This window comes from Pinus tabuliformis, chromosome 1_2, assembly GCF_031772625.1.
Source record: "Pinus tabuliformis cultivar Carrire ecotype Pingquan chromosome 1_2, CPIR1, whole genome shotgun sequence".
Classification (NCBI taxonomy): domain Eukaryota; kingdom Viridiplantae; phylum Streptophyta; class Pinopsida; order Pinales; family Pinaceae; genus Pinus; species Pinus tabuliformis.
The window spans coordinates 1,123,173,682-1,123,181,967 of record NC_142298.1 but is presented as its reverse complement, the minus strand read 5'-3'; the positions used below and the strand labels follow the sequence as shown (position 1 = coordinate 1,123,181,967).

Here is an 8,286-nt window from a genome sequence, read left to right as displayed (position 1 = left end):
CAACCATGAAACATAATAATATTAATTGGAAATTTATTCAACCCCTCTTCCTCCGCGCAGCCTACGCACATAACGTGCAACTGCATCAATTCTAACATCATTGTGCAAAACACTAACATCATATTGTTAGTATTAGAGCACTCACCAACGAAATGACCACTCACAAAATCAGTGTTATTTTTATTTTAAAATGAATTATCAAGTACAGACAAATACTGAAAATAAAAATACCCTCTAACAAGAAATTATGTCCCATTAGAACTCTCTGTACTTATTAAAAATTAGAAATAATATTGATTAAAAATTAAAAAAATATTTTTATATTTAAAAAAAAAAATTAAAAACTTTCATTAAAATTAAAATTAAAATAAACAAAGTCAATCCTCTTGCACATCAAAACAAATGCTATAGTTCTAACAAAAGCAGAGGATAATAAAATAGTTCATTGCCCGATGTTTCTATGTTTGGTGTTGGCGGAGTTTTTAGCGATAAAGTAAAAAAAATCGTTTTTAAAAAGAAAATATAAAAAAAACTAAGTTGTAACTCGGAAGTTCGGTGGCATGTAACAATAGGTGGCAAAGCCGTATTCAATGATATCAAATCAAAAGAAAAAATTAAGTCTTTTCGAGCAGCCCCGAAAGAAAAGGAATCAATGTTTTTTTTTAAAGCGAGTGATGTGGGGCCTTCTCATTGGCTAAACCAACTTCCGAGCACAGCCTAAAGAAAAGGAATCATATTTTTTTTAAAGCGAAATGGACAGACAAACACGTGATGTGGGGCCGCGTACCAACTAGTGAATGCTGGTACCGACGACGAAAATGCCACACGCTTTGGGCTCCATTACCCACTAAAACTATGGACCGTTTTTAATTAAATTTTATCTAATAATTAAATAAACAATAATAGACAGACGGTTAGATGTTTTGGTCATCATGAATTTGATAGTGCAAGTATTGAGAGATATTGCATTGCAGTTTTGTTTACTGGTTTGGCAAGTATTGAGAGATATAGATAGAGCCACAGAGTGCCAACGGCCTCAAAAGCAACTGGTGTATTGAGGTGATTGAGTGCGCATTCGCCCATCTTTAGCAATAACTTTTTTCTGTTCTGCATCCCATGGCATCTTCCTCCAAATCAGCATCCGCCTCCGCCTCCACCTCCACAGCGGATGGCAACACCTACTACGCGTTCGATGTGTTCCTCAATCACAGAGGCTCTGATGGTAAAACGTTTGCCAGCCATCTTTACGATCGCCTCACGGAGTATCAATTGCGAGTCTTCCTGGACAGGGAAGAAATGGAGAAGGGAGAAGAATTAACACCTCAGATAGAGGGTGCTATTAGAGCTTCCTCGGTTAATATAGCTATTTTTTCTCCCAAATATTGCCAATCAAGCTGGTGCCTGAACGAGCTGCTGCTCATGCTGGAGTGCAAGCGGACGAAGGGTTCAACTATTCTTCCCATATTCTTCCATGTCGAGCCTTCAGTACTTAGATGGACGGAGGGAGAAAAGGGAGTGTATGGTCAAGCCCTGAGCTCGCTCCAAAATGATCCGGAAATCATTCGAAAATGGAAGGATGCTCTCCATGATGTTGCAGAAATTAGCGGTTTCGAGTTGGATGGGAAGTCGTCGTATAATGGGTTAGGACTCATCTCTCCCTCTTCCTTTGTGATCGTTTTTTCCATTAGTCTCATTCATATAGGTATGTCATACTTTATCTACATTTCTTACTAGTAAGTTTATTTTTGATATTATTCAGTGATGAGAGTAAGCTGCTGAAAGATGTCGTCGAAAAAGTGTTGAAATTAGTTCCAAAACCACCCCTGAATGTCTCCATATATCCGACTGGATTGGAAGAGAAAGTTAAAGATTTTGAAGAAAGAGTGTTATTACAGCAGCATCAAAGTGGGAAGGCTAAGGTTGTAGGAATTGTCGGACTTGGGGGGATTGGTAAAACGACCCTCGCAAAAGAGTTCTATAACTGCAAGAATAAAGAGTATCGCCGTTCCATCTTTTTATTTCATGTCAGAGAAAATGACTCTAGAGGAGAACTAAAGAAATTGCAGAGACAACTTATTAAGGAGTTGAGTGGGAAGGATAAGGAAATAAACAGCACTGACGAAGGTATCCCTCTTCTTGAAAAACATCTCCCACATTGGCACGCTCTTATCATTTTAGATGATGTGGATGATATAGAGCAGCTGCGCGCATTGCTTCCGGTTTTACCAGCGAAGGATAGCTTAATTCTAGTAACATCCCGTGATAAAAGTGTACTTCAAAGTTGGGACTTAATTGAAGATCCATTTATTTACACTCTCGAAGGCCTCAGTCTACAACACTCCGTAGAGCTCTTCTGCTGGCACGCCTTCCATCGACCTGGTCCTCCTGATGTAGAATTTGAGCAACTGGTTAACAAGTTTGTGGATGCCTGCGGTAAATTGCCATTGTCTCTTAGTGTCATCGGGGCGCTTCTTCATGGCGAAGAGAATCCTGAGAGCTGGGAAGAGCAATTGCGTAAAATCCGCAATACTGTTCACGAGGATATCCAAAAGATACTGGAAATTAGCTACGAGAGTCTGGACGATGAGGAAAAGAAGATATTCTTAGACGTTGCCTGTTTCTTCGTAGGAGAAGAGAAGGATACAACCATGATGATATGGGAGGACTCGGAGTGGGCAGCATCGCTGGGTCTGGAGTCTCTACGGAACAAGCACCTCGTGGAGGTGGAGGGGGAGGCGGTTTGGGAGGATGAAGTAAGGTATCTTAGAGGTGTGCTCCAAAAGTGTTATAGAGAATGTAGGGTGGAATGCATAAGAATGCATGACCACCTCAGAGTCATGGGCAGATCTCTGGCGCGCAAAGAACCTTCGCTTCGTCGTATTTGGAGCGTAACTGAAAACCTTTCGGACCTGTCGCCTGTACACCTTTCGGATCTGTCGCCTGTACGTATTGAAGTTTTAGACCGACTTTCAAAATAGTGTTGTGATCTGTCAAATTTTCGATTCTTAAAACTTTGCAAAATGTCAATATTATTTCTGACTTTCAAAATAGTGTTGTGATCTGTCAAATTTTCAATTCTTAAAACTTTGCAAAATGTCAATATTATTTCTAACAGTTTCCGGATAACAATTTAGGTGGAAGGAATAAGAGATTCCGCCAAACGCGATCGTCGTGTCAGGGATCGTCAGGGATCGTCTTGTGTGAAAGGCTTATTCAACGTTGAGCAGTCACCGCAACTCATATTGCTCCGCTGCTATAGCTGTCCGGACTCCTCCTTTCCTCCAAATATTTCAACAAAGAATTTAAGATTTTTACATATAGAGGGAGGCAATCTACAAACACTGTGGCATCTTGAGTCCCAGGTAGGTAGTCATGTAATTGATTGACAGAAGGTTGTTTTTATTTTCCTTTATTATTGAAATTGCTTTGCTGTTTTAACATACCACGATACACGAAGTTGAAATAGAGGGAGCATTGCAGGCACCTCGGGAGCTGAGGGAGTTGTACATCGCCGGTTCTAGGCTACCAAAGATTCCACAGTCCATAGGGCAGCTGCGGCACCTCGAGAAGGTTGTCCTCCGGAGTGAGAAGGATATAATGTCGTTCGAGACTATAGTGTCGTTCGAGACTTTGCCCGATGAATTCTGTCAGCTGCAGTCTTTGAAACACTTGGAATTACACGAGAAAGGTTTGAAGGCATTGCCAGACTCTTTTGGCGACTTGAGCAGCCTCCAACATCTTAATTTAGCCGGGTGCACATATTTGGAAAAGCTCCCAGATTCCTGTCGGAATCTAATCAAGCTCCAGCATATTGACTTGTCTTCCTGCATGATATTGCGGCGGCTCCCGGATTCCTTTGGGAATCTAACCAATCTCCAGCATATTAACTTGTGTGACTGCAGGAAATTGGAGACCCTCCCAAATACTTTCGGAAATTTAATACAACTTAAATTTCTGAGTTTGCTACGGTGTGACGTGTTGTTCATGCCAAGCCAAGGCCTGGGGAACATCACCACACTTGAACACTTATATCTTGAAAGGTGCTTTGCAAAATTGCCTCCCCAACTTACATCCCAACGGTTCTTGCAAGAATTGTCTTTGTCTTTGTCATCTTCAGAATTGCCAGAAGCTATGGGAAACCTAAGTAATTTGAAATTTCTGTTCATAGACAGCTTTCAATTGGAAATGCTGCCACCTTCGTTCGGTGATCTAAGGAACTTGGAGAAGTTGGAGTTCCAGAATTGCCGCTTCAAATGTTTCCCTGATTCTATTAGAATGCTGACTCAGTTGAAAAAGTTAGCACTCAGACTTATGGATCTTAAACGGTTAAAGATAACAGAATGGTTCTCTGGATTGCCAACAACACTTGAAACATTAGAGATTATGGGGTGCAAAGAAATGGAGGAGCTGTCAGGTTTGGAAAGATTGGAATCTTTGAAGGATTTGCTGATAAGTTTTTGTGATGGGCTGAAGCGCATACACGGGTTGGCAAAACTGACAAAGCTTCAACGTCTGGAAGTTTACGACTGCTACGAGTTAGAAGAGCTGCCCGGCATTGAGGGTTCCCAGTCTTTGAAGGAGGTTAATGCCTTTATGTGTCCCAAACTGAAAAGGGAATATCAAGAGTTCACATCAATATTTTTTTAGTGACGCACATAAATATTGTAGACTTAAAATCCAATGTGTTAGGGTTATTTACAAAAGTTGTATTTGGTTCTTTTCCATGTCATTTTGTGCACTAGATCAAAGCAATCTGTTTGTCTACCGCGTATGATGACGTTTTAATCAATCTGGGTGCTTTATCTCTCCCCGAATCCACACTTATCCTCACAACAAACCTCTTATATCTATTTTCACTATAAGTAATTGTGAATTGTGATAGCATATCAGCTACCATGTATTTGGTTTGTGTCAAGTTTAGTTTCAACATATTTTAAAGGTAAATTTATAAGAAATTGAATCAAGGGGCATCCTGGAAAATCACGGGCTATTTGCCCCCTAGATTAATCTCAAATCCAGCTCTGCTTTTATTACAACTTTTTGGACCTTCTACTCACAATATTGGTGTTCTTTCAGATTTTGGCTTGCTGTTTCAGTTCCATTTGTACAAAAAACTCTAAATAGCGATCCCGCTTCTTTTCCATGAAGCGTTTTTTTGTGGAGGTTTTTGTTTCTCTCTTTCTAAATCTTTTTTAGAAAGGTGCGCTTCTCTCATGAAGCGCCTCTGTTGTTATGTTGATGGATCCTCATGCTTTTATGTTCTCGCATTTCTGCTCAGGCGTGGCTCAGCGCCTCCCGTTTTTGCTGGCTTTCTCATGTTAGTGACAATATGTTTACATGCTGTCTCATCAGTCACACTATCTGACTATCTGATCAGCTGTATGTTTTTCCAGCTGATTCTCACAGATTTCGATCATGTATACAGATCTTTATATTTCCTTAATATAATCTATTATATCTTTATATTTTCTTAATATAATCTATTATGGTTTTTCTTTCTGAAAAAAAAATTATAAGAAATTGAGAAAGGTTTTTTTTTTTTTTTTAAATCAGAGAGTAGAATATTTTTCGAACCAATTAATATTATTGGTCATAAATTCACAGTGATAATTGATAATTGATTGTTATATAATCTTTTTTAATAAAAGAAAACTCAACTGCAATTCTAAATCAAAAATTTTAATTTTAATTTAAATATAATTATTTTAATAAAAAATCAAATTTAAATATAATTATTTAAATTTATTTGTTATATAAATTAATTTTATATTAATTTTATAAATTATTGTTATTATTATTTATATTTTATAATATATTTTTTGTCAGAATGTTTGTTTAGCAGTTATATTTAACTATAAGACGGGTATCATTAGACTATTATAGATATTATTCTTCATTAGCTTCTATGAATGTTTGGTTTTATCATTTAAATTATTTGCTTTTTTTTTTATGTTTATTAAAAGTATTATATATATTTTTTTCTGTGATCCATAATAATTATAATAACATATTTCCATAAAAATCATATAAGAGATATTCTTTTCGCCTGGTTCATCTTCAAGACTAGATGAGGAACCAAATCCAGGCATTATATTTATTTAATATTTTTTAAGAGTTCAAATATGATAAATTTATTGTTATATATTTATGCATATGCATGTATGCATATGTTTATGTCTTTCATGGTATGACGCCTCTTTTCTAAATCTAAGCTTGTTATTTAGGCTTAATTCTTTGGATAAAATTCATTGTATTTACTTTTTTAGCATTAAGTATATTTATTTTATTCTTTAGCTTTATAACTCTAGCACCTTAGATTTAATTTTGATGCCTTGTTTCAAATTGGTTTTGGATTACATGTTGGTTTTGGATTACATGTTTTATTTCTTCATTTTCTAAGCATTATTTTCATCAAATATTATCTAGAGTAGACAAATTAGCTATGATTGATTACTTGTCAAAATTGGTCTTCATTTGCTCAAGGTTTGATTAAAAGTCAATAAAAGATCTAAGATAACTTCTTTACAAATATATAACCTAAATTCTTTTGGCATACTTTTATTTTTTTGGTGGGCCAATGGTTGATAAAAGGTGTCTCCTCTTAAGAGTTCATAGGTTCAAACCTAGAGGAGGATAGGGTATGTACACCTTTCTAGAATTAACATTTAAATTATTGCAAGCTGGGGGGCCTTGTCCCACAAACACCTTTCTAGAATTAACATTTAAATTATTGCAAGCTAGGGGACCTTGTCCCACAAACAAGGGTGCCTCGTATATCAATTTGGTGTCTCACTTGGTTGTGACCTTAAAATTAGATTATTATTATTATTATAAAAAATGTGAAAATCAAGATTTCAAACAAAAGAGAAAGCAAATGGTGCATATAGTTTTTTTTACCTGCCCAACCCTCCCATCTTAGTGGGTAGTTGTACATATCTTAAGAATCCATATGAAAGTATACAAATTCTCCTTCCTCAATTAGCATGATCTAACCTTTCCTTCATAAAATGATTTTATTATACACCATTATAGAGTCACCGTGAACACCCTTCTTATCCCAATTGTAAAGTGCAAAAATTGGTTGTACAAAATTATCTATGCAGTTTTCCCTTCTCTATAATTTTTATGCATGACTCTTTCGTGGAGCAACTTGTTGATAGGTGGAAAAATTTCTCCTACAACAAGGGATCATCACCCAATCAAGACCTTGCTTAGGCCTATACTTACATGTGGACCCGATTGCCACCTAAAGAGATTGCTCCTAAAAGGAGACCTTTGTTTAAGCTTTCCTAAATCTTAACTGCATTTTTTATTAAGCATAAACATAACTATATAGTATCCTATCTCAGTTGAAAGAGATGACTTTAAATGTTAAAACTAAAGACGAATATTGAATTATTAAGCGAAGAAGAAATTCATTCACTAAATAGTTATTAAAGCATATGTATGTTGCAACTTATAAAACATTGTTTCATACACTTAGAATCTATGTGTAATCAAATGAAAGGAAACATGAAAAAGAAATTTAAGTAACGAAAGAGATTTCATTATATATATATATATATATATATATATATATATATATATATATAATCATAAAATATTCTCAAATTATAAAAAGATAATATCTAATTACATATCTGAAAATGTCTTTTACTTATAATATAACTTAAACAAATAACATGTTGAATCAAATAATAATTATAAGGAAAAGAAATACTTCATTTTATTAATAATTATATAGTACATATGAATGAAATAATCTATAAAGGACTATATCAAGCACTTCAATATTTAATCTCTAATATTATGTTATACTCAAATGCATCAAGGAAAGTAATTTCACATCAAATTGAATAAAATACTTAATTTACATTGTAGTTATGTAATCATTCACACATTCAAATAAGAGTTACTTTAAAATATTTCAATCTTCCGTTTTTTATTTAAAAATGTTGAAAATGATCATATTAAACACTTCAACATCTAATTTTTAAATCTCATGTGAAGCTCAAATACATTAAAGAAACTAATTTCACACAAAACTGAATAACAAAAATAATATCTTAACTCACCACAATGCAGTAATATAATCATTCACACATTTGAATAAGAGTTGACTTGAGATATTTTGATCTCCCAATTTTTATTTCAAAATTGATAAATAAAAAGAAGTTTTAGACTTCCAAATTTTCCAATCTTTATGTCTTAATGGTGCATTTCTCATTGACAAAAATGCTTAGGTCTCAATTATTGAAATTCCAACCCTTCACCATTCTTCAAAAT

General features: G+C 35.1%; 1 pseudogene across 1 annotated transcript; it reads left to right on the top strand.

Moving 5' to 3' along the window:
- The first annotated feature begins 937 nt into the window (after positions 1–937).
- LOC149210091 (disease resistance protein RPV1-like) lies at positions 938–4,724 on the top strand (annotated as a pseudogene). Its single transcript, XR_016252270.1, has 3 exons — positions 938–2,942; positions 3,135–3,362; positions 3,481–4,724. The product of XR_016252270.1 is annotated as a disease resistance protein RPV1-like (transcript).
- Positions 4,725–8,286: the final 3,562 nt, after the last annotated feature.